The sequence below is a fragment of the Mustela erminea genome, chromosome 3 (genome assembly GCF_009829155.1).
Source record: "Mustela erminea isolate mMusErm1 chromosome 3, mMusErm1.Pri, whole genome shotgun sequence".
Lineage (NCBI taxonomy): Eukaryota > Metazoa > Chordata > Mammalia > Carnivora > Mustelidae > Mustela > Mustela erminea.
In genome coordinates, this window is record NC_045616.1 from 135,528,118 (window position 1) to 135,549,956 (window position 21,839).

The window sequence follows — 21,839 nt, forward strand, 5'->3', positions numbered from 1 at the left end:
AAAGAAGGCAGGATTTGGATAGATGAAGAAAAGAGATAAATGTTCTGGTTAAAAGATACAAAGCAAGAAAATACAAAATGAGTTATCAAAATATAGTGGATACACATCTATATATTATACATATATGTATACTGTCATGCATAATAGTGTAACACCACCTGTGGAGGCATAATGAACTTTAGATATTAGATAGATATTAGATATTAGAGATGAGTTAAATCAAGTTCCTTGTATAGGAAGTTATTATCTGGGATATCTCACTTGATCTGGGGTATACAGCAAAGTTATATTAGGAAGAAGTATTCATATTTCAATATCATATGAACTTGAGCCAATCTGATTACTTTTTCTTTGCTTATCAAATATCTTCCTTCCTAATAATTATACATGTCACAAATTAGTTGATTCTCATTTAAGAATATACTTGACATGGATATATTTTTCATCAAATCACAGAGAAAGGTAGCTGTCAACTAATAAAAGTAAGAAATATTTGCTGAGGACATAACTATTTCTAAGCATTCTACATGTTACTCTGAAGCAGTATGTATCCAACATTTGACTTTTTAGAAAACTTTTTAAACATAAGCCACCTTTAAGAACAGACCAGTTAGTTCATACTTTTTTGCCGTATTTTAAGTACTGTTACAAATATGTATTTTAAAGTTTCTACTTTAGTGGCGCCTGGGTGGCTCAGTGGGTTGGGCATCTGACTTCCACTGGATCATGATCTCTGGGTCCTGGGATCCTGCACTTAGCAGAGAGTCTGCTCCTCCTCCACCCCTCCTCCCACTTGTGCTTGCACGTGTGAACGCGCGCTTTCTCACTCTTTCAAATAAATACAATCTTAAAATTTTTACTTCAATTTCTTAACAATTCTTCTGCCAAATTCATTTATAGTATCTGCTAGCTAACTTCTTTCCTCAATTCTATGTTCTCTCTAGTATCCAGCAACTCCCCTCCATTCTTCAGGATTCAACACATCTCTCCATTCTATTTGTCATTCTAACTTACTAATAATTCCACTCACCAGTTTCTTGCTCCTTTATGCTTCACAAATAATGCTTTTACAGAACAGAACAAAAGAGGGATCTTTTAGGCAGCCACAAAAAATTTGGGACGGAGGCTGAAAAAAAAATCTTAATATCACATGCCTAGAATTCATTGCTAAGCATACAGTGTTCAATTAATTCTTGTGGGATGGTTAAAAAGCTTAAGGGAAGAACTAACAGAGAAACTTACTTTAAATCTCCAGAATAGGATTACAGTTTGAAAAATTTCCTAGATGATTCTGGTATGCCACCTCTTTAACCAAACCAAACAAAACAAAAGTACATTTGCTTAAATGTACTTAGGCTCTAGGAAGCATAATTTCCATTTTGACATTATGACATGTGGTCAATTATTTTTGATATATCAGTTTGATTCCTTTATAATATATATATTATACACACACACACATTCCTTTATTCTTGCAGATAATAACTTTAAATAAAAAGCCACTGCCATTTAATTATTCTAAAAGTAGATTCTTAATTATATTTGTCAAGATAATCCCTCCATGAGAAAGTAACATAGTTCTCACTAAAAGGTCTCATTATGTATATGGATTCAGTATAAAACTAACCAAAGCAGTAGTCTTCTGATTAAGCTAAAAGGAAGGCCCTCGGAAGAGCCTTGTACAATAGAAAACAGTCATTTTGTTATGCTCAGTTCATAGTAATGTATGACCCATAAACTGAAAAGCAAAACCTCAAAAAGAAATGGTATTATTGTTCTCTTCTGGTAATTTAAACCAAGTAAGATTTAAGAAATAAAAACAAAAACACATGGTATATCACCCAAACTACTTTTTACCCTGATTTAAGTAAGATTAGAGAGATCTAGGTCAGCCTCGAAAGTCATTTTCTAATAACCATTAGTGTGTACAACAATTTGACCAAGCCACTGAATTTTTCACTGTCTATTCTGTCTAAAATGTGAAAAGTGATACAATGCTTCTTAGGCTGTATTCTTTTTTGTATCTTTTTAAACAAAAACTTGTTTTCTGTGGGGCACCTGCGTGGCTCAGTGGGTTAAAGTCTCTGCCTTCAGCTTGGGTCATGATCTCAGGGTCCTGGGATGGAGCCCCACATCGGGCTCTCTGCTCAGCGGGGAGCCTGCTTCCCTCTCACTCTCTGCCTGCCTCTCTGCCTACTTGTGATCTCTGTCTGTCAAATAAATAAATAAACTCTTAAAAAAATTGTTTTGTATTGAAGTATAGTTGATATACAATGTTACATTAGTTTCAGATATACAACATATTCGACAAGTTTATATATTATGCTATGCTCACCACAAGTGTAGCTACCATCTGTCACCATACAACACTAATATAATACCATGGACTGTATTCCCAATGCTCTACCTTTTATTCCCGTGACTTATTCATTCCATAACCAGAAGCTTGTATTTCTCACTCACGTTCACTCATTTTGTCCATCCCCCCAACTCCCCTCCCCTCCGGCAACCACAAGTTGTCCTCCATATTTGTGGGTTTGTTCCTGCTTTTTTGTTTGTTTATTCATTTGTTTTGTTTTTTAGATGCCACATAAAAGTGAAATCATACAGTATTTGTCTTTCTCTGGGTGGACTATATTCTTATTCATAGGCAGTCAAATATCATTTAACTTATGCTGGCTTTAAAAGCCATGTGCTAATTCTAATGTGTATATCTATATCAGAACTATAATAACAAAATGATTATTATACTGGATATTCTCAAATGAGAAAACAAAGGAATCCTAGGATTTCAACATGGTTTTAAAGTTAAATTTTACATGTCCTTTTTAAAGAGTCTACATAGATTTAGAAATGTTTTCCTCATGAAAATAATCCTCTACTAGACCAATTCATAATTATGTACTTTGCCAAAGAAAAGCCTAATCTCTTCTGAGTTCTAAAGACCTGAAGTACTTAGACTCCCAGATCCACCTGACTCATGAATGTCCCACAGGCTGGTTAAACTTGACATGCTTAAACTTGTAGTATCACCTCCCTCCCTTCTTCCACATTACCACTGTACAATTCTTAAAACTTTCTCCTATATTCCTGATATTAGTGTATGAAACTTCCACATTCCAAGCCCCACAAGTATGAAACCTGAGAATCAAGGAAGCATCCTTGACTCCTTTCATTCTCCATTACCCAATCTACCTACATAAAAATTCCAAACTGCATCCAGGCTATTTCCTTAGCATCCTCCTCCACATTCTCACCGTCTTAACTAAGGACCTCATCCATTTGTAATCAGGTTCCCTAGCCTTCTTTTCTCTGCCTACTATCTAATCTCTGCATCGCTGCCAAAAAAATACTTTTCAAATACAAAACATACTTCATTACTAAATAATTTCTTGGTTCCCCATGCTTTTAAAGTAAAATGCAGTTTGTAAAGGCATATACATTCCTTCATAATATGAATTCTATCCCTCTCTGCAGCTTCAAATATTATGGCATGCTCCTTTTTTAGCCCCGTGTTCCAAGAATCTGAGCATCTGCAGTTTCCAAAATCAAACTGTTGCCCCAGCCCCCTAGGCTCCGAAATCTAATTAATGGCTTTCAAAGCTTAGTTTACACCTCATCTTTAGTCCAAATTAGGTGACTTCTCTTAGCGCTCCTTTTAGTCAATCTTAATACTGTAATATAATCTTTATCTGTCTATATTAGACTTTAAGATCCCAGAGGGGACCTGGGTGGCTCAGTTGGTTAGGCATCTGACTCTTGATTTTCGCTCAGGTCACCATCTCAGGGTCCTGGCATGGAGCCCTGCATCACACTTCATGTTGGCCTTGGAGCCTGCTTAAGATCCTCTCTCTTCCTCACCCTCTGCCCCCTTCCCCCAATGCTCTCTCTCCTTACAAAAAAAAAAAAAAAAAAAAAAAAAAAAGATCCTTGGGGTGCCTGGGTGGCTCAGTCGTTAAGCCTTTGGCTTAAGTCATGATCCCAGGATCCTGGGATCTAGGCCCACACTGGCCTCCCTGCTCAGTGGGAAGCCTGCTTCTCCTTCTCCCATTCACCCTGCTTGTATTCCCTCTCTCACTATGACTCTCTCTGTTAAATAAATAAATAAAATCTTAAAAGAAAAAAAAAATCTTTGAAGGCAAGGCCAGAGTCTTTTAGTTCACCATCTCTAATATCTTACATGTTCTGAGACATAGGTAACAATCAATGTTTGATGAATAAGAGAATGGTGTGAGATCATGGCCATGTCCACACTATACTAGATATTTCATGCCTCAGATATTAGGAGTAAGTACTAGTACCTACCTAAAAATTTACCTTTCTTTTTAGTATGTTCTGATCTAGAAATCTCCTTACCATTTTGTTTTGTTTTATTTTCTGCTAATAAAAGATGGATGATCCTTTAACTGCAACTTTACTTCTAGAGACTACCCCCTTCTTTCATTTATCTAAATCCTTTCTTTCCTTTTGCTTTGCCCATAAAAATCCTAAAACCTGAGAATACCTGAGGACTCCTTCAGTTTACAGTTGAAGAAATGAGCTTAATGACTGGCCTAAATGTCACCTGGGCAGTAGCTAGCTTAAATTAGATTCTATGTTAATTTCACTACATATCTCCAAATGATATACCCAGTTTGAAAAAGTCTATGATTTTCATCATCAAGAAGTTCCCACAACAATGGGAAAGAGGAGCAGTTAAACAACCTAAGAATAATCTTAGCAGGGAATCTGCATCTATATGGGGAAAAAAGTGGATTTACTGAATGAATTAAAACATGAATAAAAGTCCAGATTACGGAAATACATATTAATACTATTTTTGGAAATACACATTAAGAGCCATAAAAATGTTCAAACTTTCGGTCTAGCTTCCACTTATGGGAACCTCCAAAGGGGGAAAACAGTACATGTAAAGATGTTCCAATGCCTTATTTTTATACAGAAAAAAGTGAGAGCAAATAAAATGTCCAACAGAATGACTAAGGAAATTATGGTTCATCCTCTGACAAAACTATTGTGTTACTTATTTAAGTTTTTTAAAAAATTATTATTTAAGTAATCTCTTCACGCCACATGGAGCTCAAACTCATAACCCCAAGATCAAGAGTCACATGTCCTCTGGGTGTCTAGGTGGCTCAGTTGGTTAAGCCTGCCTTTGGCTCATGGCTCAGGTCATGATTCTGGAATCCCAGGATTGGTCCCACATTGAGCTCCCTGTTCTGCAGGGAGTCTGCTTCTCCCTTTGACCCTCCCCCTTCTCATGCTCTCTCTCTTTCTCTCTCTCAAATAAATAAATAAAATCTTAAAAAAAAAAAAAAAAAAAGAGAGTCACATGTCCTCTGACTGAGCTAGACAGGTGCCCTGGGGTAACATTTTAAATAATTATGAACACTACAGAGGAAAGGAAAAAACCTTCATGAGACAACCTTGAGAAAACAGGACAATGTATGTATAATTTATACCATGAATACATATTTAACTAAAATTATATTCATATAAATATTTTTATTAAAAACTTAGTAGGAAAAACGTAAAATATGAGATTATAGACATTTTTCTTATTTTCCAAACACCATACTTATATTTAAAAAAAAGTCTTTAACTCTGAACTTCTTAAAAGATTCTAAGTTATAAATCCCACAATTTAGCCTTACTTAGCATACCAGAAAACCGTAAGTAGTTTTACGTTAAAAAAAAAAAAAACAAAAAAAACTAAGGAAACGGAGAACTGATGTACTATGAAGTCTTTATAAAAAACACTAAAATTCTGGTGGCCATCTTCTAGTTGAAAACAATCAGAATCACGAAAATCGTATGATAACTCATGTAGGTGGCAGCGTGGCTCCACAGATGGACAGCATATCAGAGATTCAGATACTAAACTACAGCCTAGGACAATCACAAACAAACTTGTTGCAAATTGTAAGTCATTTTAAATTCTAGTTTTTAGGCCTCTTCATCTGAATACTGAAGACCTGCAATGGCACTCTGACATACACTACAAACCTTGAGTAACTGGAAAAGACTGAAAAACTACACTTCACTCCCTTTCCCGCCAACTCCCGGTTCTGAATAGGTATACCTGGATTTTGCAGGTCATTTTAGCTTTGAATCTACAAATCTCTCCCTTAGCAGTGAAGATGGAAGTACAGAGACAATACATGAAACCAGAAGCAAAGATGAAGCAGGAATAAAAGAATAGAAAGAATCCAAAACACGTGTATACAGATTTTTCTTTTATCCAGCTAAGCAAATGTAATTGTCCAAATACAAGCAATTAACTAAATTATACTAGTTCTTTAATTTAAATGTTGTATGACCTTTCTGGGCTTTATGCTTTCTTTCTTCCTTCCATTAAACTTACTTAATGTTTAACATGCCCCACCTATCTTCTGTCAGTCCAATTAGTCCTGAGCCCCAAAACTGAAACATAATTTAAATTCATTTATTCAACAATTGCTTGTTGAGTGGTTGCTATGTACAAGGTACCAAAGACTCAATAAAGACAGGGTTCTCCCATCAGCCTTTATAAACTGCCTTTAGATTGATCCCATTTTCTCAAAAACATGTTAATTAGTACTGGAGTGAAATATAGCACCTATTATTTAAGTTATAAACTCTAGATATATGAAGACAGGTTTACTTTTTCAAGCTAGCATCACACTGTAATGTGTCCTTCACAAAAGATATTCAGGATCATTTAAACCAGTAACTCTAAGCAGACCCTTTTGTTCAAATAGGGAGTGAAGGGAGTAACTTCTCATTCTAAGGAGGAAACATTTTAAGGTTATACAAAACCACCAGCAATAACTTCACTAACAAGTAATACAGTTATAATATATCTGACTCTTGCCACGAAAAATGTTTGAATGCCTAGCAACTGAACGGTATCATATCCCACTGCATTTGTTTCTTTAATTTTGTTATCTGCAATAAAAGTGAAAGTTAATCAAGTGAACTTGTTTCCATAGTATAGGAAAGTTTGTTTGTTTATTTATTTATTTTAGGAAAGTTAATTTAAAAGCCCTTCCTTTACTCTTTCCTCCAACATTCCCATTTTCCTCTCAGATTTTGCTCCTTAATATGTGAACACAGTATTGAAATGAATGTACACATTTATGAATTATAGTACTCTAAAAGGACAGAGGCAGCAAACTACTCTAGTCGATATACTGGACTATAAGTCAGAAGCCCCAAAAATTTGATTTAGTGGAAATGTGTACAGAAAACAGTCTCATTTAGGCTATAAAGCATGAATGTTAATAAGGATTAGACCTTAATTTTAGTTTTAAAAAAATTTTTAGGAACTTCTATACCAAACATGGGGCTCGTCACATATTCTTCCACCTGAGTCCCCCAGGCTTCGTGTATATACCTTAATTTTAAATACCAGAGCCCAAGCATATAAAAAAAAAATCCCAACACTAAACACATCTTTCATAACTGCTGTCTTCTTAGAATGCTAGAAGTTATTCCAACTGACAAGCTATATATATACACCCACTCTATGAATCAAAAACAGCAGAGGAGGGATGGATTGAAGTGGTACTCAGAGATGCTAACAAACATCAGCACTGGGTGAACAACTGGGTTAAAGGTACAGTAAAGGAAAAGGGTCAAGCATTATCACCAAGTTTTCAGTTTAGGGAGCTGAGGTGACGGTAGAAGCATTCACCTACTTCACACTGTTCTAAGAATAGGCTTCTTTCTTTTTGGGGGGGATAGTGGTAAGAGTAGGGAACAACTGAGGGATAAGTGCAGACTTATATACTTTTGAATTCACAGTATTTACAGGACATCAGGAGGTGCCTGGTAGACAGATGGATCTGTCTCAGAGAGAAATATATCATTCTGGAGATAAATTTATCGGTCATCAGCATCCAGGTAACAAACACATAAAAAGTTGTATGACTAAATGAGATTAACAGGAAGGGAGAACAGAACGAAAGCTTACAAACCACCTTGGGAATGAATACCAATATTTAAGGGGTGAGGAGAAGAGGAAGAACTATCAAGAGTCTACAAATGAGAGGTCAAATACAAAGGGGAAGAAAAATAGAAGACAGATATCCCTGGACCCAAGGGAGAAAGGGGTTTCAAAAAGGGAGCGGCAAAGAAACAAAAAAGGTGGTCAAATAAAATGACCAGAAAATGGTCCTTTACTCATTATCTGCCCCAACTTTCAGTAAACAGCACTGCTTCTCTCACTTTAAGCATTAAAAGAGAGGCATTAACTGCTCTTCACTATAACTGATGCTCTATTTTTAGAATAAATAACAAACATTAAACTTAAAACATGAACTCAATTTTTGACAAGTTATTCTTGTACCATCCCTCATTTCTTATTCCAGTTTCTGTGTACTAGATGTTCAAAATACGTGATGCTACCTATTTTAATTGTGATGAAAAAGAGGGCAATGTCTATTTTACCTGGTTGGTGGAGCACTAACTTGACAGAATTAACTAATATAAATAAATGTCACTAATAACACACAATTACAAATTTTTTGGAGGTGAGGGGTAAAAATGAGCAAGTAACATTATGTCCAATACATACATACATAATGCATACATAAAAACATCCATAAGTTCAGTATATATGTAAAACAGCCACAAGATGAGAGAAATATCCAAAGCCGTACAGTTTTTGACAGTAGTACCAAAGTTAAAAGGTATTCTAATTCAATTTCAAAATGCAGTCACCAACAAACTACTAATACATGCAACAACATGGAATCTCAAAAGCCTTCTGCTAAGCAAAAGAAACTCACCACAGAAGCCTACATACTGTACAATTCCATTTATAGGACATTCTAGAAAAGACAGAACTATAAAGACAGAAATTACATGTGGTTGCTGGGGCTGGAACAGAGGTAGGAAACTGATTGCAAAAGGACATAAGGCAACTTTTTGGGGTGATGAAAACATTCTATGTTTTGATTGTGGTGGAGGTTGCGAGACTGAACATGTTTGTCAAAACTTATCAAACTGTGTACCTCAAACAGTGACTTTTACTGTGTAAAGTACAGTTCAATAAGCTTCACTTTAACTTTCAAATTTCAGTCACCTAAAATTTTATATGAATAGCACTATTTTATATGGATAGCATTTTTTAAAAAGATTTTGAGAGAGAGTGAATGAGATAGAGAGAGAGAGAGCACAAGCCAGGGGGAGAGGCAGAGGGAGAGAAGGAAGCAGACTTCCCACTGAGTAGGGAGCCTGATGCAGAGGTCAATGCAGGCAGGGGTTGATCCCAGGACCCCGGAATCATGACCTGAGCCGAAGGCAGATGCTTACTGTGCATCCTAGGCATCCATGAATAGCATTTTTAATGTACTGTAATGTATGTCTCATCATAGTTAACTTATCCACACTGTTACTATGCACAAAACATAAATTAGCAAAGAAGATTAAAACTATAATAAATCAATATTGAGCTTAAAACGAGAGTATTTGGATACCTTCCCTCAGTATCTTATTCCAAATTCTATCACCCAAGGGACCCAAACAAACAAAAATCCCTTCGTATACTTTGCAGTCCTTGCTAACAACTCAAAAAGGAACTCTGTTTTGAGTTTTTATTTTTACACACAAGTTGTATGTGTCCATTGTTGAGATGTATGTAAACAAAGTGGTCTTATCCAAGAAGGAAGAAGCGTTAAGAACACATATATATCTAAGACTATTATATTTCAAAATAAGCACATATACTTGCCACTTACTAAGCTTAGGTTTAGAAATGTATCTTTAGTAAATATCATATAGCTCAACTAATCAATCAGTTCAACAAAAACGTACTGAATACTAGCAAAACAGGAAAAGCACTGTGATAATATTACAGACATAAAGACGAAATGCAGGTCTCCTTGCTCTCAGATAGCTGGTGGCTTAGTATGGCTTCCAGACACAGAAACAAATTATTTTATCAAAGAGATACAAGTAATAAACTAACAAATGTTATGACATGGAATAACCAGAGAAACTTTCACAAAAAAAGGCCATGCTTTCTCTTTCTCCTTAAAATAAATTTCTCATCTGTGAGTAGACGTTTCAAGAAGTAATACATGTCTATGTAAGAAAGCAGGACTGGTACACAAAAATATGTTTTCACAGTTAATAATCAATACTTTCTCACTAGCATATTGAACTTACAAAGATCTCAGAATTTGAGGACTTTCAAAATGCTCAATGTTTCATGAAGGAAAATAATACATTACAGAAACATCCACATTAACACCACCAACTGTATTCACTGTGCTATAAAAAATTTTCACTTAGGACAAAGTGAAAGAGATAGGAGGAAACACTTAAGAAAGGGAAAAAGGAAAAATTAAAATGAATAATAGAGTTAAATTAAAAGCATATGTTATGTATGTCTGAAGGTAGGTTATGGCATGAATACTGGTTTCTTAACTCTTTTCTCAAATGGGAAAGAATGATAACAGTATCTTTTAGGGCATTACATGTCAACTTTAAACTTTGGAGTTTTCTGAGACATAGAAATGCGGGGGTGGGGGTGACGTGCCATGTGCATCAATTTTTTAAGAATGGTATTTTAAAAAGGGAGGTGGAGCTATGCACAATTTTCAGTCTCATAAAATTTCAACTTGGTCTTTACCAAGGAAAAACTAAATTACATATAGCCTAACTCAGACGATCAATTTCTTTAGAGGGAAATTGGCAACCTACAATTCTATCAGATAAAGACAACTCAAAGCCAGTTTAAAATTCTCGAAAAGGTTGCGAAGTAGAAGTGTTCAGAAAAGTCAGTGATCTATTTTCCTTATTAGGATTAATTTCAAAGACATTTTTGTTTTGCAAATTAAAAGATTAAATATAAAATCAAAGATTAAAATTTTTAGAGTAAACTATATTTTAAGTTTTAATAATTCATTAGTGTTTTAAGCACTGTAAGTTCTTCAGGTACCTAGAATCAATAACTTGTTAAAAAACAGTACTCCTGGGGTACCTGGGCGGCTCAGTGGGTTAAAGCCTCTGCCTTTGGCTCAGGTCATGATCCCAGGGTCCTGAAATCAAGCCCCGCATCGGGCTCTGTGCTCAGCGGGGAGCCTGCTTCCCTTCCTCTCTCTCTGCCTGCCTCTCTGCCTCCTTGTGATCTCTGTCAAATAAATAAAATCTTAAAAAAAAAAAAAAAAGTACTCCTATTAAAACTAGTATACATTTCATCAGCATAAGACCAAAGGACTGAGAAGTACAAATGACCCAAATAAATGCAACAAAAAGGAATTGAGTATTTCAAAATTATGTCACGGCTTCTGAATTTTTCAGGAGATATAAAAATCGTACCTGTGTTACTTCTCAAAACGTCCACTCACAGACCAGGGATAAAAAATTATTTTAGTAAACTAATTAATGCTAATTCCATGTTTCTGTACACTGAAAATGTTTTTCCTTTCTGGCCAAACATATATAAAAGAACATATATAAAAGAACACGTTAAGAGTTTGGTACATTCTTGTTAACTGATGTTACACACATGTAAGATAGCAAAACAATTTACCTACATAAACTATGTTGGAAGTTTAATGTATTCTTTAAAATAGTTTTTAATTCTTGACATTTTTATAACTGAATCATACAATATCATGAAAAAGAAAGTGGCTTTTCCACATTTTGCCAATTTTCATAAATACAATATGCATATATTTAAAAATAAATATCCTACTTAAATGCATATTTGTGTATACATTTTGTATATTATATGAGGTATAAACTAAGGTATTTTACATAAAAGACTGTCATCAAATAATCATTTATAACTAACCAAAATATTTTAGAATTCCTCTTTATACAACATAAAAAGTTTCACTGCTTTATAGCGAAGCTTACACTTTTCATCAAAAAGTGTATTATGTATCTTGAAGAGGCAGGGTGCTAGAATGGAAAGACATTTTAGAATTAGATATATTGGGTTGCAGTCCTACCTCTAAGTTACTAGATTTGCCACCCTGGTCTAGGTTCTTAAACATGAAGAGCCTCAACTTCCTTGTCTATAAAAAAAAGAACACATCACTAACCTCACTGGGTAGCTAAGAGGTTCAAAACATGATAAAGAGTGTAGTGGGTAAGGCTGATAGGTAAAGCATCAACTCTGGAGTCCTTCCTCTACTTTCCTCCACTTGTTAGCTATGGGACCTTCGGCTAGTCGTTTAATCATTCTATACTTCAGTTTTCTCAAATACCTCAGAATAATAAACACAATCAGATTCATATACCCTGAAGACTCATGGTAGATGGAAATCACTCAATAACATTACATATTACAGAGGTGCCTGTGTGGTTTAGTCCGTTAAAGTGCCTGCCTTCGGCTCAGGTCACCATCCCAGGGTCCTGGGATCAAGCCCCACAAAGGGCTCCCTGCTCAGAGAGGAGCCTTTTTCTCCCTCTCCCTCTGTCTGCAGCTCCCCCTGCTTGTGCTCTCTCTCTGTGTCAAGTAAATACATAAAATATATTTTTTAAAAATTACATATTACAAATGTAAACCACTCAATACAGTATCTGACACACACAAAAAAGATCTTATTAAATCTCAGTTTTCTTAAACGAAGTTCTAAATTGCTTTTTACTGTCTCTAAAACTCAAAATCACCCCTGAAGATAAAGATTTGCCATTAAGGACAAAAAAAAAAAAAAAAAAAGACTACCTCAAAGGCTTTAAAGGTATTCACTAAAGGAATCCCTGTAAGATTGCATGGCAAAAGTTCTAAAATAAGCGCACAACTTCCCAAGTTGATGATTTTGAAAGGATTAACATTCTTTGGCTATAGAAACACTAAATTTTTTTAAATTATACTAATTTATAGATTAATCTACTATATTACAATTGGTCACATACATTTCTATGAATGAAATCACTCTCTGAAGCTGAATTTTCCCTTTCTAGAAATCACTGCTTTGAAAATTTCAACAATAAAAATAAAAAATTTAAACAGTAAAAATTACACAAATTGCTTAACACTAAAATACAAGGTAGTAAAGATTTGGTGACTTCAAAAATATTATATAAAATATACACTCTGACTTCTATTTTAGTTCATTGCCCAAAGTACACAGGTTCCTTGACTACATGACTTGTAAGTACTGAATTAACTGAGCAACAAAAAAAAATGAAGATTTTATTAAAACTAGAAATGTAGAATCCTAAATCCTTAAGAAAAAATATAAATCAGACTGATCATTTACTAATCTAACCTTTCCAGCCACAGTTTCTTCATCTGTAGATTGTGGATTACTGTTTCTATTTCCTGAACTTATTTTAAATGAGATAATATTATCGGGGCATACTTAACACAGTTCCTGGCACATAGTAAGCCCTCAAAATCTTATCTAGCTGGCAATGCTATATTAAGAAATAATCTCTCCTAATAGTATCACTTTGGAAATAGAAAGAAAGATGCCTTAAAACATATGCATTCTGACAAAACTCAATTCATTAAAACTGACCCCAGATTTACGCCAAACAAAATAATATGTAAGCTAAATATCTAAATCATTTTTATTACTTACTTGGGTAAAAAATTCTGAGCACATAAAATACTTTTTAAAATTACAATAACGACCAAGTAGAAACACAGTACTTTTATTTTTACTTATTATTTCTTTTTAAAGATTTGTCAGAGAGAGAAAGAAAGAGAAAGAGAGCATGGGCACACACACACACAAGCAGGGGAAGTGACAGGCAGAGGGAGAAACAGACTCCCTGATCAAGGAACCAGATGCAGAACTCTATCCCAGAACCCTGGAATCATGACCTGAGCCCAAGGCAGATGCTTAACCGACTGAGCTACCCAGGTGCCCCAAGACATGGTATTTATCAACTAGAAACACTAAAATTCCACTCCATAAAAACACTTGCATGAGTCATTATATATTTATTACAAATATAGTTAATTGATACAAATTCTTAAAGAGGAACAAAATGTAAATAAATTCAATCATTCAAACACCAAACATGCATACAAGGTCAGGATTTCTAATGTAAAAGCACAATCTTCATACCAGGAAAATACAATGAAGAGACAGGTATCATATCTCCCTAAAAAAAGGAAAAAGCGAGGCGCCTGGGTGGCTCAGTGGGTTAAAGCCTCTGCCTTGGGCTCAGGCCCTGATCCCAGAGTCCTGGGATCAAGCCCCGATGTCGGGCTCTCTGCTCAGCAGGGAGCCTGATTCCTCCTCTCTCTCTGCCTGCCTCTCTGCCTACTTGTGATCTCTGTCTGTCAAATAAATAAATAAAATCTTCAAAAAAAAAAAAAAAAAGACGAGAAAAAAGCACATTGGACTCTGAACATTGAAAAAGTCACATAAGGTATCAGAGTCAGCACTGAGCAACAGCAATACCTAGCTTCATGGGCAGGGCTGACACTTTCCTTAAAGTAAATAATCTAATAAAAAACTAGTAAGAGCAAGAAAATCTCTTATTGGCATTCACTACATGAATTGACACAAATCATATGGCCTCTGAGTATCAAGTTTTTCATCAAAAATGGAAATCATGCTGGTCACTTCTCTCATAGGGAAATGGGAATATTTAAAAATAAACTCAGGTCACCTTGAAAAAGAACTATTTTAAAAACTCAAAGAATAATTATAAATGACAACTGCTAAAAACAGAAAAAGCTGTGCTTAAAAAGTATATTTTGAAATTATTTTTAAAGGCTATGTAGTACCATAAATTACCACCAAAGTCAACTTAATATGCTCAGGATATTAAAATAAGTATCTGCATCTAAACAGTTCATTACCAGGTTTCTATAAAGTTCCCAGTCAGTAATTTCCTACTCATTTTATAGCAAATAAATGTGATCAACAGCATTGAAGTCACATTTTTCTAAAAGGAATTTTTATTTACCCCAGTATTCACAATCACTTCATATAAAGCTAAAATCATATTTTAAAATTCCAGAATTACTCACAAATTATCCTTTTCCTAATAAGCAATGGGTGGGGAAAGTTAAATGAAATTATATCAAAATCAAACTTTATCTACTCTTGTATTGATTTTCACATAAATACAGGATATGCCAAAATATGGTGGGTTCAAATGTTTCTATAGCAGTTTGATGATGGGTTAGTACCAAAATATTAAACATTAAATTAACATAATAGTTTTAGAAAATACATGTTTGAGTTGGTTAGTCTGGCTCCAAATAAAAAAGACTTCATATTTAAATTGGTATAGCTTTGCTCATAGTATTTCTGAAATTTAATAATGACTGCTATGCAAAAACAAAACCTGGTTTACTACCATACTAAAAACTTTCACTTTCCATCACCAAAGATAATCTGAAATAGACAGTTTTTCTTCAAATACAATTTCTTTCTTCTTAAAGGGGACAGTATTATAATGATCCCTAGCACAGGTTCAAAATGCTTTCCAATAACTTTAGTAAACAAATTGCTGAATGGTTCCAAGAAGAAGCATCCTACATACTCTTCACAAAACACTAAAAATAATTAAGTATTTAATATTCAATTTTAATTTGATATATTAGGCTTTTACTACTTTAAAGCTACTTTCTTTTCAAGTAATTATTATAAGTTATTGGTATCTCTGCAGACTCGAGAGAAACAATAAACCACACTGTTGAATAATACTAGAAATTATTTCTCCAAATAATACAACTAACATTACAAGATTACTGGAACACTTACAGGGTCTTCTTTCACTAAACTAAAAAAAATAACAGTAGAAATACAAAAATAGCCACTGTTGACTATCCATATAACCAATACAGGGGAGGTAGAGCAGAGTATTTATAATCTCTAGGGAAATACAAATTATTCCTTCCAACTAAGTTGTCAAAAATTTTAAAGTTCAAGTTTAGGGTTTTTTTTTTTTTTTTGAGCTTTATAATGTTTCCTCCTTTAAAAATAACCCATATAATTGGTTTGGATCAAACAAAAAATATTTTCAATTTACTTTAAAATGTTTACACTAACTTAATGAAAGCTATCACACAACCTGTATTACTTACAAAACACTAAATATGTAGAATTGGGAAAATAAGATCTGGTAAGAACTAATTCACTTTAATCAAAGTCACAAGAAAAAAATCAATCACAGAAACATATCTAACACATTGATTCAAACATCTGTGTAAGAAAGCTCCCTTTAACTATAAAACTCTAAAAGTAAGTTGCTTCTGTTGTTGAAAACTAAGCAAGCAGAACTCCTCTTTTCCATTACCTTTAGTAGAAACACGTTCATCCTTTGACATACATCTCCGTATTTTATTTAAATAAAAGTTGTAAAGGCATCACAGGTTCATTTAAGGGCCTTTCAAACATTCATACTGAAACCCTTACCGACCCGCCCCCGCCAAGTCCCAAACCCTCTGCTTAAGATGTGAAGTGTTCCTCCCTTCTGTATTCCCCCCCCCCCAGCAAGCCCCCATTCGCCTGCCCCCCACCCAGTGTAGGCCTGAGGCCCTGTAGCAAACAGTGTCTAACAGGAGCAGGCAGCACAAAGACAGGAATGGGAGATTAGTGGGAGGGAGGGAGGCCGGGATTGGGGCTCAGCAGGAGCTTCAGGCTTTTTAAAATTCAAACTGCTCCCTGACCAATACAAATCACGGACACGCTACTGACTACTACACGGATTTATAGCATTAAAAACATGCCTAGTACGTGACAGCTATATTAACTTCACTCTTTTTAACATTTACCCATACGTTTGCTGGAAATGTACAACAATTTATTTTAAGCAGAGGGCTAACCTCAAAAATAACCTTCAGAAAAGTTACTTATTCTACAATGACAATAATAATTTGATGAGACACAAAAAATCCGAACTAACGTAACACCCATTAGTAAAACAAGGGACTTTGTTGATCAGTGTTGCTTCATTCTAACCAGTGAAAGTTTTCCTTCAGTGAATGTGAGACAAAGTATCAAAAAAGTCTAATGCCAGGTACATTTATTTTTTCTATGCAATTTGTATGGCTGAGCACTTTTAAGCTGATTGTTTTTGCCTTTTACCAACCTACCCTTCCACCACCTCAATAAACAACCTCTGAACACTTTACTTACTCGTGAACTAGAATTTGTTAAGGCAGAACTGATATTTTTCTCTAGCATTTACAGATACATTTGACCTATTAAAATGACACCTCTCTCATTACACAGTCAAACATCATGGGCACAAACAGCCAATGACAATCCTGGGACCTCAAGAAGATCTGCCCTGACATGAAAGGATGGCACCTTCTACGTTTTTTTTTTTTTTTTTTTTAACCTCCCTGGGATTTTAAGCATAACTTCATTTCTATACTTTTAGAGAAAATGGGTTTTATCTGTACCTCGGTACAATTCTCAAAACAATATTCTTCTCATGCTTGCACACGCTTCGATCAGGAAGTACCTGAGTATTTCATGTATAGTCGTTTAAAATTGTCCCTTATATAACGCACACAAATCTAAAGTGGCAGGGTAAACCTGTCAAGTACTTACACTCGCCTTTGAATAAAAGTCCATGTGCAACACACACTGTCAAACAACAACATAAAAGCTCTGGTGAAGCGGGGGGGAGGCATATGCAGTGTCTACCACACTATGGTTTTCTGTATTAAATATTCATGTGGGCAATTTAATTCTTTCAAAAAAGAAAACGAGTCTTTATTAACTTTCTAATGTCCAAACAAGTTTTACACAGGGCAAGAATTACCACTGGATCCGTGTCTGAGTATTTACATTTGTCTCACTAACTGAAACTACTTCCTCCCTTCATGGGGTCACAGGGGGAAGAAGGGGGGTGTTTGTTTCACTGGGACGTTCCCCACTCCCGGACCAGGAAAAGTTGTAAATATGGGACGATCAGGGCACATTTGCTGTTAGTTGTATTGTTTCCGCCTCCTCGCTAGCTACGGCTCTTCTCCCGGGCGAGGCCTGTCACCGACCAGCAGTAGCTCCGCTCAGCCCGGAGCTCTCCTAATCCCCGAGCTCAAGTAGATTCCGCTGGCCCGCGGCCTGCACTCTCCGCCGGGCCTACGCCTCCCCGGCCGCCCGGCAGGAGCCCAGTCCCCGCCACCGGAGCCGGCCGGGAGAGAGTACAAAACCACCGCCACCCAGGGCGGCTGCCACCAGAGAGGAGCGAACTCTAGACTCGCCCGTGGAGGAGACCTGGGGCCGCTAAGGAAACGGCGGGGAGGGGAGCGAGGAGGAGAGACGCTGAGGACCTGGCGCCGCCGCCGCCGCCGCCGCCGAAATAAAGAGCAGGAATTTACCTGGGCGAATCGGCGTCTGAATCCAAGGGGAGGCCGAGGCCGCTGTGGCGAGAGACTATAATCCGGGCCGGGAGGGGGGGTGGCTACGGCTCCTCTTCCGTCTCCTCAGTGCGGGGAACATGTAGAGCCGGGGGGAGACCAGCCGAGAAGACAAATCGCTGCTTCTTCTTCCTCCTCCTCCTCCTTCTCCCACATAGAAACACTCACAAACACCCGACCGGGGGCCCGAGCTACCGGGGGGGCATCGCCGCCGGCCCGGGAACCAATCCTCCTGTCGGCGGGGGCGTCCCTCCCTGCGGCTTGGTGGTGTCGGGTGAGTCGGTACCGACGGAGGGAGGGGGGGGAGGGCGGGGGGGGAAGGAGCCCTGTGTGTGTCTCTCTCTCGTTCCGTCTCTCCCTCTCAGAACAAAATGCCGACCGGAAGTGCAGCTGCAGGAATGACTCCCTCCGCCGGCGCCAAACACTAACAACCACCCCCTCTTCCCCACTCCACTTCCGCCACCGCCGCTGCCGCCGCCACTTGGGCTCGCGTCCTCGGCCGCGCCGCACCACCCCGCGCCCGGGCTGGCCGGGGCCGGCGGCAGGCGGTGGCGGCTCTCCTTGGCGCCCTTCTCCTCGTCAGAGCGGCTGCGGATGGTGCCTTTTATTGTCGATCCTGCGGAGCGGCGTTTTCGCTGCGGCACGGGCGGCACCGGCTCTCCCCGGTCCTTATTTTCCCGGAGGCCGACCGGAGCGGGGCCCGAGTTCGGTGGTGGTCGTGGGCGTGAGGGGCGCTCAGGCCCGGCCCGGCTCGCAGGCCCGGCTCGCTAACCCAGCTGGTGGTCGTTAGCTTAGGGAGCCGAGCTCGGGGCGGCCGCGTAGAGGACGCCCGCGATTCGACGGCGACGGTGCATTTTTTAAATGGTGTCTCTGCAGTCTGGCGGATGGGATGTATCGTACACCTTCTCTCGCCCGGAGAGGCTGCGCTCTACGCCCGTGTCTGCATTATGTCTGCGGAGTGACAACGCAACCCTTGGAGGCGAAGAAGATTCCCCGCTGGATTGAATTGGGATCGTGTTTGTGATGCTCTGGTTTCTGGAAATATGCGGTCTTTTTGTTGGCGGTGGTTTTGGCTCTTCCCTAACTGTCGGGATGAAGGCCTGTAGGCGACGCTGTGCGAGCGAGGAGCCGGCCGGCGGCGGGCCGGGAGCGCGCGGGTCCGCGCCCCCCTCTAGGTGTGGGTGGAGCCGGGCGCCGGGGGAGAGCCGCCCGCCGCGACGCGGGCCACCGGCCGACCGTGGGCTGCCGGGGCGGGGGCTGCGGCCAGCCGGTTTCCAACGTCGCTGCCCTCTTTGCATGTGAAACAGTGAGGTACTGCACGAGGCTGGAGCACAGATGTGATTGTGTGTCCAGTGCCATGCTTCTCGTGGTCTCCTGTTCTAACAAACTTTTACCTTGGCGCAGTTCTCTGTTGAGTTGGTGGAAATTAAAGGAGGGGGGGGGGCTTTGTTCTTTTAAAATGCAGTAGGTAAGCGAATTTTATTCAAGCGGGACGAGATGTGTGTTCTAGTTTCATGAATTTAGGTTATACGTGAATTGTGTTGTTTATGTATTCGTGTGTGTTTTCCAATACGCTAAAGTAAATGGGGGGAATTTGCACTCAGGTTATTCCATTTGCCTCAAAAATCACTCGAGAGACTAAATCGGGTCTTGTTAACTCGTTTACTCGAGACCCTGTAATGGCATCGCATCTAGCCGAGAGGAAAAGCCAAAGTCTTGACCGTGGCCTAAATACTGCGCGCGGTTGGGGGAGAACCTGCCCTTAACATTCTTGCGAGCTGGACCTCTGCCCTGGCTATTCCAGGTGCCGTATACTCTTTTGCCCAAGAATCCATAGGGCTTGCTCCCTCACCTTCAGGATTTTGCTCTGATGTCAGCTCGGGACTTCCATGGCCCCCTCTCGAAACTGCATGTTCCCTGTCCCCCTTTCCCATTTTATCCTTCAGGCATTTTACGTATCTTACGTGTTGATCTTAGTATCTGTTTTCGCCCTGGAGAATGTTAAGCCCCAGGAGGGCGAGAAGTTTTGTTTTTTCTTCACTGGTCTTTGTGGAGAAAATAATGTCTAGACTAATGCCTGACATACACAGTGGATGCTTAATATTTGGTTAATGAATAAGTGACAATTATAAGGGCCCTGAGCTCCCCCTGCCACAGCAATTTCTGAACTCTAGACCTTAATATATGCACTTACATGCCACAGAAAACCTTACGAAAGATTTGTGAAAACTGGGGGGAAAAAAAGTGGGGGAAAACCGAGTTTGTTACAGAGTTCTAGAAAAGGGCACTACTTCTAGACATTCACTCTCCACAATACCAGAAGTCCACAGACTAGTGATAATTGTTTTTAGGTTTCTGTAAATGGGCTTGATAGAGGACAGTTGATTAGTAGTCACATGATCATTTTCATACGGGGCGAATTAGCTGTGCTCTCTTGTGAACCACAGACTACATTCTTTATCCCATCTCCCCTCTTTTCTTGTAAAATACAGGCTAAATTAAAGTCTGTGAGAATTTGGTTGGCCTAGTCTAAATCCAGCATTACTGGAAAAGTTCATTCAGCATTTATTGGGCAAAAATATGTGTGCCAAGCACAATTATTCAAAAAGTGCCTGTTTCTGAGGCTTTATATAAAGGGCCACATATGGCTACTTTGGTTACTATTCAGTTATGCTGTCAAGCAAAGCAAATACTAGTGAGATTTATTTTTACAGTTTCCTCCATAAGAAAAGACTCAGTGAAAGCTGAGTGGTTATTTTAATTCACCTTTTAGTTTGCTGTTTATTACATTTACTTACCTGTAAGTTAATTGACAATGATTTTTCAAAACAAACAAATTGAGAATATTTATTTTCTATTATTGCCTGAAAAAATAGGCGTTTGAAAATGAGGATGTATACTGGTAAACTAGAAACTATGCAATAACCTTTTGGCCATGATACTTCACATCATACTTCATGTATTGAATTTTTTGGAGAAGAAAAGACAGTCTTTAAAACCATTAATACGAATAGTTAGATCTTCAGTAAATCCAACAGTCTGTTCATTGTAAGTTTACCCATTAATCTTAAGAATAGCTTTAAGTAATATACAGATGGCTCAGAATATGTTTTTTCACTTAGTTTCAAAATAGTATTATGTCAGTTTGCTTAAGGAAACACAATTATCTTCCTTTATACTTTCTTAAATGTTATTGGTAAACTAGTAATTTTGCATGTCTAGGTAACAAAAGTCTTGGCATTATTGTAGCATTTACTTTATAATTTTAGAGTTGTTATTTTTCACTTCCCTCATTTATTGAAGTCTAGATGCTAATTAGCTTTATGATAAGCATCTCATATATATTAGGGAAAGAAAATAGACAAGGTCTGTACCTTTAAGAGTTTTAACATTTATATAGTTTGTATCAATTTTTTCCCAGGTTACAGAATTAAAGAAATTGTTTCAATCCGGACAGAATATTTTTCTATTAAATCCGTTAGTGTTTTGCTTGCCTACATTTAAGTATCCAAGTTGAGATCTTGTGTAGAATCGCTTAATCTAATTTTAGTATTTTCTT

General features: G+C 37.8%; 1 protein-coding gene across 4 annotated transcripts in view; it reads right to left on the bottom strand.

Moving 5' to 3' along the window:
• The window catches only part of NIPBL (NIPBL cohesin loading factor), a 204,285-nt gene extending 185,941 nt beyond the window's left edge, over positions 1–18,344 (bottom strand). For all 4 annotated transcript variants that reach the window (XM_032337587.1, XM_032337584.1, XM_032337583.1 and 1 more), the window contains exon 1: positions 18,242–18,344. The gene's annotated coding sequence lies outside the window, so the exon portion shown is untranslated. The remainder of the gene's footprint in view (positions 1–18,241) is intronic.
• Positions 18,345–21,839: the final 3,495 nt, after the last annotated feature.